General features: G+C 35.9%; 1 protein-coding gene across 1 annotated transcript in view; it reads left to right on the forward strand.

Annotated features, from left to right (window-relative positions):
- NIPBL (NIPBL cohesin loading factor) overlaps positions 1-11,102 on the forward strand; it is a 171,435-nt gene that overhangs the window by 99,007 nt on the left and 61,326 nt on the right. The gene's annotated exons all lie outside the window — the stretch shown is intronic.

Raw genomic sequence — 11,102 nt, forward strand, 5'->3', positions numbered from 1 at the left:
AAGTACAGTTGATGTTTACAGTTTCTAAAATCCCAGCAGTACCATAAGTCAAAATTTGTAATACGGTTTGGTAGTTGAATTATTAGTTAACTACCCATGTTGCATAATTTAAGAAAATACAGGAAAACTCTTATATCCCATTTCTATTCATATCCCCATTTGAACCTAATGTGAAAGAGGTGTTAGATTAAAATCACATCTATTCTTTTAAAGGCAGTATTAATGATTGGGTAATATATACTGCTGTGTTGTCTCCAATGTTTGTTCAACTGTTCATTATCATGTAGGCATTACAAGCTTTAGAAAACTATCATATATCTATATGGTATCCAGCACAGAACCAGAGAGGAGCCTCTGAAATGTTTTCTCTTCACTTCAGTAGCTGTACTGGTTGTCTTAACTGATTTCATTGAATCTGTCTTCTTTGGTTTGGGGTTTTTTTGGGTTGGGTTTTTTTTTTTTTGGTGGTTGTTATTTTGTTTTTTTCTGTTGTTAACTGGTTTGGAGGTCTTAGGCTTCAGAAATCTCAAAAATAGATGCAGTGCCTACATGTAAATCTTGAAGATAGCATGTGTTTTATAAATTAGATAGTGATAGGTTAACATAAGTATTTTTCAGGCACTTCCTCTGCACTATGTGTAACTTCCAAGAAAAAAATCTTCTGTAGTATAATGGTAATTTATTAGATTAGATACACCCAAGAAGAATCTTGCGGAGTAGAAAATGGCGCAAATCCCAGTTTTGGAAGTTCATAGGTAAAAATGTTCAATTTTGGACATACTTGCATGGATAGAACTGAATTTATATACAGTTTGGGTCTTTAACCAGCAGAAAGAGCACAAATTTTCTCCCTATTCAAAGATTTTTTTCTGTTTCTAAAGATGGTGGGGTGGGAAGGGCGAGAGAGAGTTTATTTGTGTGTGTGTGTTTGTAAATGTGGTTGTTGCCATTACTAAAAAGTTTAACTTCTTAGATATTTCTTATTTGGTAACTAAATCAAGTATTTTTAGGAAACGTTGTTTGTGAATATATGGAGAAAGTGTGTGCTCACCTTAAAAATAGATCTCTACTGTCCTTAATTTTAACTTAACGAAATGGGGAATTTGTTACTTTACTTAAGTCTCTTCTACTAATTTTAAATTTATTGATGGAGAGTTTGTGGTTTGTCTCCTAATACTTCAAAAGCTACTTAGATATCAACACAGTTCAAGTAGGTACTCCAGCATGTTTTAGCTGAGAAGCATCTGGAAGAATGCACTGTATTTTTGACGGGGCACGGCAGCCTTAAAGCACTTAAAGCAAGACTAAAACACACTTTCTCTTTTGTTTTGGTTTTCAGGAAATGTTGAGCAATAGTTGTAAAGTTTGTTTACCATAATTACATACCCACGGGCAGACTCCGATTTGTTTCTCTTGGGAAAAGGAGTGGTTTTTATAGAATGTGATCTCTCCCCTTCACCACTGCTCAATAACCATCTTACCAAATCAGGATTCCAACCTTATGCTTCCCTTCTACCTGCTTCCTCTGGCAGATCTCAGTTCTTCCTGAGTTCCTGCAGTTGCTATGAATCAGGTGCAAGAGTTGCTGCCTTATATTGGGACAAATATTCACCATTTATGCAATGGTGGTAAGTTGCCCCTATGCTAGACAGCAGCCCTTTTCACTTTGGCTGCTGAGGTTTCAGCCATGAATGAGTAGTATTGAGTAGGACTTTTAGGAGTCTTGGGACAGATTTCCTGAAAAGCTGTTACTTTGGAGAAATGTGGTACCTCTTTTTTGGTAATGCTTTTGCTGTAAGTTTGTACTATGTCTACAGGTTGATACACTTGGGGATTGTCGTAGTTACAGCTGTTTGGTTTGGTGCAACAGCAGGAGGAAGCTTCCTCTATTGTTCCTATGGGAATATGTCTGCTAGAAATATATCCAGTAACTCCTAAATATGTCATTAATTTTTGCGAAGCTCCTTGCTGTATTTCTGCAAAAGCCAGGAATTTTTGCATTTTAGTATACATACCGTAACTTCAGATCGCGTTATGACAAGAAAATAGTGTGATTGTAGCAAGTACCCGATCTAATTAGAACGGGAATGCATAGTGCTAGCTGATGCTTTACCATAGCAAGCATGCCTCTTACTCAAGATGCTAGAACATGTTAAAATGTGCATGAAGGCATCTTTGCTGCTTTTGTAATCGGGACATTGGGATATATATTACAGTCACACTACACTTTCTGTGTAGGCACACATTGTTGTCTTCCATAAAGTACTTCAAGTAGAATTGTACTCACGAGTTTTGATAGCAGGTTAGTGGTCTCTTCAGCCCTTTTTTTCAGACATGAAATCTCTATATTACTATGCTTTATCAAAGGTTTTCAGATTCATTCTTTTTAATAGTAAGGCTTTGATTGGATGTGACATGTTCTTTCTGAGGCTTGGAACCAGTAGTGTGGTAGAACTGTTTATTCAAGAGGAGAGGCAGAGATTTTGGGGGGGGAGGTTCTTGGTAAAAATTATACAACAGCTACACTTGTCTGAGGCAATGCTAAGGGTTTTTCATTTTGGTTTTTGGTTTTGTTTTGTTTTGTTTTTTAATGCTGAGGTCCTTTTATAATGTCTGGTAAGGTGGAAAATGGGGATTGGAGCCCTTTAGTAATTATAGTACTTTCTGTAATAAATAGTTAATTCTAACAAAACTGTTAAAATATTTAGCTTCCACCAAAAAAGGTCTCTTAAAGTGGAAGGTAGTCTCTGTTTCAGAGGTGGAACTAACAGAGAGTTTTGCAGAAGTCCCTCCTTTGAAAAGCAGTGTATCTTTCTGGAACCTGATTGCATGCTTTTTGATTTCTGTAAAAGTAATTCTTAGTGCAAAAATCACTAATGGAAAATCTGGCAGATTTGTTCTAATGTATGTGACGTGTAAGGAGTGATTTTATAATATAGACCTTTTGCCTCATATCTGAGTGTTTTTCAGAGCTCTGTTTTTATAATTCTATCCTTTCGGTCTATTTGGATCTTGGATCAAGTGGATTATGTGATCTTCTCATCATGATACAGAGCTGCAGAGTTTGAAAAAATTTCTTTCATCCTTGTCCTCTCTGTGGAAGGACAAGAATCCATCTCCTCTTCCTACTTTTTCCATCAAGAAAGTCTCTCTCTATTGATAATTTTGCAAGTAATTTATCCGTATCTGTTAAGGAAAGCAATAGTTGGTGATTTTGGAGATCAAGGCACTTGGCACCAAAAGTTACATTCTAATACATCTATTATGTGTAATAGCTTCAGAACAAATAAATTAGTCCATGGAACATGACATACCTCAGGTCTTCAGTTCCCATTGCCACCCTCACAATGGCCTCTTATCAGATACAAGTCGTCAATCAATACTAGATCATATCTTCTCTTTTGAAAGGATGTGTAATATTACAGATAGATCCAGCTATTATTTATCAAGACTCAAATTATCTGAGTTGGAAAAAAAGTGATTTGTAAGGCCTATTACAGAAAGGGGTATCTTTTTCCACAACAATATTCTGAACCTATTTTGTTCACTTAACTAGCGATGTGCTTTGTTCACATTCTGAAGTTGATTACTCCAAGAAAGTACAGGAAATCCTGTTGAGTTTTCAAAAATTATGTCCCAGGAATTTCTGTTCTTCTCAGGAATCTTTTTTTCCTTGGGTGGTTGGGGGGGATGTTGGGAGAAATTTTATTTTGGTAACCTCAGTTCTTTGCCTTACTCGTGCTTTGCCACTGTTCAGATACAAGTGGGTTATTTTTGTGTATAGTCAAGTAGTTCAAAGCTAGTCAGTCACTTTCATTCTAAACCTTTCCTTGAACATTACATTAAGCTCTTTTTGTTCTTCAAGATTTAGACCTGCTACTGAATTAATTTGCAGGTTCAATGTTTATACCTTTCATGCTTTTCTGAAAACCCAAAATACTGTGAATCAAAAATATTTAAGATATTCATGTTGAAAGGAGCTCTGAATCTTCTAGGAAGGGGAAAAGGGAAGATAACCTTGAAAATTATTTGAAAAAACAGGAAGTAACCTGTCTTTTTTCAGAGACTCTTTTTCAGATTGCTTTAGTTTTTTGTTTTATTCAGATTTGCAAAATTTTAATTCAGGCTCTTCCATGCATAGTACTGTGTGTTCACTGATAGATTCTAGGCTACTTCAAAAACGCTTTTATATAATGCAGCTGTCTTAACAGATTACGGAGTTCTACTTTTACTTGTAAAAGGCACTGTTCTGTGGAGTTTGTGAGAAGAGTAATGAAATCATTAATCACTAACCATTTCAGTCTAATATTTTTTTTAAAACTTAAAAGCACTAGAAGCGTTTTTTAAATGAGACAAACCTATTTGTACCTCTGTTTTCTTTTCCCCTATATATTTTACCTATGAGGATCTATTTTACCCAATTCTTTGGAATCTTACTGTGGATTCTTTGAATTAGGAAGAAGTGAAGCTGTAATAACTTTATTTTCAATAATTGGATCAGTTAGGGGGCATTGGATGCCTGCTGTGGGCCCTTCTTTTTTTAGTTCGTTCCAAGCCCATAGCAGCAGAGACACACATCCCAAGAGTGTGAATCTGCCGGAGCAAAACTCTCAAAACGACAGTTATAGGTAAGTAACCTTTTTCTCTTACCTTTTAAGTTCTTACTGAGCTCCTCTCCCTTTCTCCCCATTACCCATCTACCCCCAAAAGTTCCCCAAAGAGGAAACTAATAGAATAACACTATTAAGAATGAGTAATTTGTTTACATCTAGTTTTATGTAGCCAATTAATGAAACAGAATGTGTAATTATAACCAGTATATTAGCATTCGTTTCCAAAAATATGTTATAGGGGTTTTATTTCCTTAAAAACGGAGTTATAAGTGTAGTCATCTGTACAGTAATCTTGCAGAAGGTTACAGTCACTGATACCAGAAGATGAGACAAGACAGTGTGAAATATAAATGATAGTGTGTTTATGTAGTTGGACAACGTGAGAATTAGGTATCATGTATTTTCTATATACAAGCATTCATTAGGTCTGCATTTTGTAGTGTGATGTAATGGATGAAACTCACACCTTACATAGCTTTCCCAAGAAAAAGCAGGTTTGCAACATCCAGTTCCTATAGATCAGAGATTTTGTGTGTCTGTCTGTTCAGATGTGTTTTAAGAAAAGCAAGGGGAAGAAATTCCTATTCTATCTAGGGAAATTGTGATGAAGTGTTGCAATGTTTCCATCTGTCTAGGAAAAATTATGTCCTTTCATATTTTTATAAAGAATGAAATACTGATTGAATGAAAAACATATTTTAAAACAGAAAGTAAAGGCTTTTTTTTCAATGGCATTTACTTTATTTTGGTGCCCTTGTATAACAGTTTGTGCTTTATGTCGGGTAGTGCAGAAACCTGCTCTTGTAGACAGGTGTGGAAATTAACTAAAACCTAGTAGTTTGGTAAGAAGTCTGGTGTTTTTTCTTCTGTAATATAAACTAAGATTGGAAAATTAAATATAACTTGCATGTAGTGGATGCCCTTGATTGAACCTGTTAGATGGATGGGAGGACTTATAATACTACTTGCACAGTAATTATTTTATTTTGTTCTGGGACAGTCACTTCTCTATAATGGATTTAAATCTTGATAAAGAAATAGCATGTATAATTAATAAACCTTATAAGAGTTTAGGCCCAGCATTCCTATAGTTCATAGTCACTAAGTTCACTCTCATATCAACCTAAGAAGACACAGACTTTTTTTCATTATCATGCACTATAAAATTTACTGGATCTAGTTAATTTAAAGTATTTTTGAGTGCAAGGTATGACATCAGAATAAAATCAACATCTGGAAGGGAGATTTCAAGGTCATTGCTTATTTCTAAAGTTTGCAGTTTATACAAATGAATTAAAAACTAATCAGATATGTTAATCCATGATAGATAAAATAAGTAGTTTTCATTAAATCTACAATTACTGTGTTGCATTGTTCTTGTGAAATTAGGTGCTGAATTGTGTATTTCAAAGTAATTACACTTAAGGTTTTGCTCAGATATTTTAACAATTGAGTTTACAAAACTACAATTCTTCACAAAGTAATCACATGCATAAACCCCTGTATTTGTGTCAGAAAAATCTCTCATAAATAAATAAAAATCGTATTGTTTGTAAAAACAGTATTAAATTCAGGGAGGTTAAGCTACAGGTTCCAATCAGTAAACAAGTGTAGATGCTGGCTTATACTTTTCTGTAGTTTAATTCTTGTTATTTTCTAGTGTAATATTTGTTCTGTAAGTTGTCAGTACTATAGTTGACAGGGAATAATGAGTTACCAGACATCCTTAAGTAGTAAAATTCAGAAGACCATATTTCATTCTCCAGTTATGCTGATAATATTATTGTTATATTTAAGAAAACAAGCAAAACTTTACCAAAAATGAAGATTCTGAAGTCTGCTATACCCTAAGGCATGTCAGACTCCTGTAGTCTTTTTGTGTTTTGTCCTGAGTGAGTTTGGACATCCCTTCTGGTGGGCTTTCCTTTTTGCACAGTGGCCAGAAGTTTGATAAAGTCTTTTAACGGATTGCTGTTTCTGTTCAGAATCTCAGAAATCCCATCCTCTGAACTGCAGCAGCTGGAAGCCCTCTGGTCTCTTCTTCGGAGACTGGAATGACGTTCTATTCTATAAAGCTTCTTACACCAGATTCATGGCTGTACTTTCTTAGTTTCTTCTGTAAGGGAGCAAGCAGTGAGAACAAAATTTTTCACCTGTGTTTGCTCGCTCTCTCCTTCAAGGGGAGGAGCTAGTACTGTGGGAATCTCTTCTCGTGATGAGGAGAGTTCTCTTTGGTTGTTCAGTTCTTTGTTTATTGGAATATGGGTTTGGGGGAGGTCAGGTGAGAGCAAACTCTCATGGTCAGTAGTACTGAATGTTTATGAAAAAGTAGAAAATAAGAATGGATATTTGCCCTCACTTCATTGATAGGTCATCACTCAGTACCATTAAAGTAATTTTAAACCTTCCTTGCACCCATATTAGATTGATTCATTTAGAGTCTTGTTGTCTACAGAACACTGATGTTTGGGGGGACAGGGCGCTTGGACAACTTTGAAGAGATCTGTGAAAAGTAACTAAGAAAAGAAAATAGTTGTCTGTAAACATAGATTTGTTATTTAGACATAGTTATGTGTTACCTGTTGAAAATTCTGAATCTTGACTGTTAGCTTAAATAAGATAAGCTTGTAATTGGCCTCTGGCTGACTTGTCTCTGATGTTGTTAAGAAATGGAAGGTTTGACAATAAGTAATAACAGCTTAGGATTGGTATATTTGGTTTAAATTTCTTCATTGCTGATTTAAATAATTCAAATAAGTGGTATTTCAAATGAGTGAGGCATATCCCAGTAATCTCTGAAGAGTGTTAGAGCTTTAAAATATAAAACTCTTAATTGTTATGCTTTAAAAAAAGAAAGTCTGTACTGGAGTCATCAAAATGGTTCATCCAGAATTCAGCATTAGAGGATCAGTTGTCTTTGTGTTTCTGAAGAGGAGTACGTTCACATTTAACACTCTTGTATATGAAGTCTCTGATGGAATCCCTTACAAGATGTAAATGGGGAAGTGATAATTCATCTGTTGTCTTCGAGATCACTCAAGATCATTCAGAAATCTCTGGATTTTAGAGTCTACCAAACAGTAGTAATTGAGTGGAGTGTTACATTCTGCTAAAAAGAAGCTTAGCATGGTTATTATTTAGACTTTTTACCTTTTCACAGATATTTACAAAAGGTCCATTTCAGTTTGCTAGGACAAGCAGTTCTAGAAGTTTTTAGTCTATCGTTCTATTTACTCATTTGTTGAAGGAGTTTAATCTGGGACTTAAGGCAATCATCAGGTTGCAAGAAAGCAGTAACATCAGAGACTTCAGGACTAATGGTGTTCTGGCTGCTACTTTGGAAAGATTTCAGGTTAGATGGAAGAATGGAGATACTCCTTTAATACAGCTCCCCTCATCCAGCAGCTGCCCGTAACTCTTGCTCAGCTTCCGAGCATATCCGTTTTCAGGATGGCTATTCTTCAAATCATGATTGTCTTGCACTTTCAGCAGAAAGGTATTTGAAGGTATCTGTGGTTATTCCAGTGCAGTGTTTTTTTGCACAAAGGTTCCACAGTAATTAATTAATTTCTAAATCTGAAAGTACTCGTCGTTTTGACACACAGATATTTCCAAAGATGAAGGCCACAAGCTGTCTCCAGGAATACTGTTCATAAGAGGACAGGTGAGAGATAACCACTTGAAATCCAGCTAATCCTTTTTTCCATTTCAAACTTGTGGTTCCTGTAATGTTTTGTTTCTTGCACCATGGTGACACATTTAGTTTGACAGAACATCTCCACCATTTTTTAGAATAAGGCAGCTTATGATCTTGCTTTGAGTGCCAAGGTACTGCCTTTTGGTGAGCATGTTGCAATGTAAACAGAACATGCAGATTTGCCAGTCAAAAGGATGTATACATAAGAGAATAATTGGGACCAGACTGTGCTCTCAACTGTCATAAATTTGTTCAAGGAATTGAACAAAAGGTAGATATATTTTGGATGTATCTGCATTCTTGGGGTGGGGGGAGGAGTGAATAATGCTTCTGAAAAGACTCTCAAAACAACAAACTTGGATACCTGATCTCTAATACAGTCAGAAAGCTATTCCGTAGCTTACTACATACTCCTTTTATTATGAAAACTTACAAAGAGTGAAGCAAAAAGATCCTGATCACACTTTATTGGTCTCAAGCTTGTGAGCCTTGAGAGCCTTGTGAGTTCAGACCTGTGGCAAGCTTTGAATCTAGGTCTGTGGGATTTGAAAGAAAAACATTGGTTTGATATTTTGGCAAAATCCTAGATCCTGATAATAAGAAGAGATTCTATTATCTGTGGAATGAATTGGATGAAGCTTGGATACTGATGCCTTGAAGGATACAAAGTATATTTGAATGGATATTGAAAAGTTTCTAAGTTCATTTGTTCATCAAAACCCTAAGGGATCTTGGGACTCATGCCTTGAAAACGTAGATGTATGCAAACTTACACATATTTGATTGTAAAGGAGAAGATGTGAAGACATTTGTTTTCAGAGGGTAACTACTCTCTCCTCACCTCTCTGATTCTCTACTGAGTATTCTCATGTAGTTGAAACTGAGTTCAAGATTTTATAAAGCCCTTGAAGCCCAATGGTGTACTTCAGTGTTCATTCAGTGGAGTTTATTCATTACGTTTGATGAAGATAGTGGTACTATGTACTCATCCTACCTTTTACGCCCTAGTTCAACCTGATACTTTCATATACGTGGGCCAGCTTTTTTGTCCTAGATCCAGAAATCTCATAGAGGCAAAACAGTAATGATCAAGTCTAGTTCTGAGGATCGCCATCAGGATGCACTGGAAATATGAAGAAATCTGTGAGTAATCTGTAACTCTGTCTGCAATCACCTTGCCATTTAGGAAAAGAAAACTTTGAAGGTCTCCCTTTCTTCTCAGATAAGATGTCAACAGGTTGTGGTTATAATAACTTACTAAAACATCAGTATTCAGTTGTCAAGAGAAATGAAGAAGGTGCATCAGAAGAGCTCTGTAATTGGAGGGAATATGTATGCCAAGTTGTGATGTGATCATCTACTTACAATTTGACATTTTGAATGATGAAGAGCAGCAGTATTTTGAGCCTGGTCAGTTACAGAAGTTCAAGCGAGAAAATTGGTCCTACTTGAATTATTTTGGTTGTATAATCTTGGAGCCTTCAGCATGAGGGCTCTGAAAGGTGAGTTTTGGTTGATCCAGCTACAGCTGTTTAACGCATCACAGCTCCTGGCCATCTGCCTTGCTCCTATAGTAGGGGTAGCAGAGGGAAACATTTGCTTGGCTCTTAGCTGACTTGTTCAGCCTGGTAGGTTAATGCAAACCATCTTCATTAGTGCCTTAAGGTGATGCCTTGGACAGTGAAATGGACTTGTGGAAATATGAATGTGTGTTCCCTTCTGCTACAGGTGATAACCTCAGTTAAAAGAATGGGGCACATAACTGATAACAGTAATGTCTTAAAGGACTTTTTTAGCATGGCTGACATTTCTGGGTTAAAAAGAAAAAGCTGACTGACTTTTTCCTAAGAACATGAGTTTCAATTTATGTTTCAAAATTTAAAAAGTGCTAATTGAGAAATAAGGTAACACTGTGTGTGGACATATATGTATTTATTTTTTTTTTAATCAAATTTGAAACCTTTAAGTCTGGAAGCTTCTGCTTTATGACCATTCCTAAGACCTGCCAATGAGGCTCAGTGAGGTCAAAGCCCTCTTAGTCACAGGGAGAAATTTTTTTTTTTTTGTCACTGCATGAAGATTTTGAAAGAATATATTTGGTTTTATCAGTAGTGCAGGGAAATTAATTTATGTAAGTTCTGATGAATCCAACAGTTGCTGTGGTATAGAAAAAACAAAAATCTGCGTGCTGAAAAGCTGCACCTTTGATTTAGAAAATTTGTTTTGCTTCACTTGTCTATCATAAAGTGGGCAGGCGTTTCTAGAGGCTTTGTTGAACTTTGAAAAGTTCATTATTTGCAGTTGACCAGTTTCTGCATGGATTTTATTGTATCTATTGTCTTCCAGCCAGTAAATGTTGTACATAATTTTGTAGTTTTAGGAAGTTAGAGATGTACAAATAGATTTGACAATGAAAATGATGGGGGAAAAAAGCCTCTTCATATCACTGGAATTGACCATGTTACTACTTATTATTATGTTCTAATGTTAATTTTGGAGGTGATCCTTCAAAGTTTTAATTCTTCTAGTAAGATTCTTCTACAAATATAGAAGAAATTAGAAGTCGTATGGTATAATTCTGGTTTACAATTTGGGGGGGGGGGGGGGGGGGGGGGTCCTTGGAGTTTATTTCCCTGTTCTTTGATTACATGCTCCTTACCATTCGTTCTCCTGCTCCCAAAAAGAGAGCTGGGTCATTGTATCTGGTGATAAGGCACCACAACTCTAGGTACGAAATAGGTTATTTTTCTTATATTGAATTTGTGATCTAGACATTGATCTGCAGCAGAATT

Source organism: Vanellus vanellus (assembly GCF_965231255.1).
Source record: "Vanellus vanellus genome assembly, chromosome: Z".
Classification (NCBI taxonomy): Eukaryota; Metazoa; Chordata; class Aves; order Charadriiformes; family Charadriidae; genus Vanellus; species Vanellus vanellus.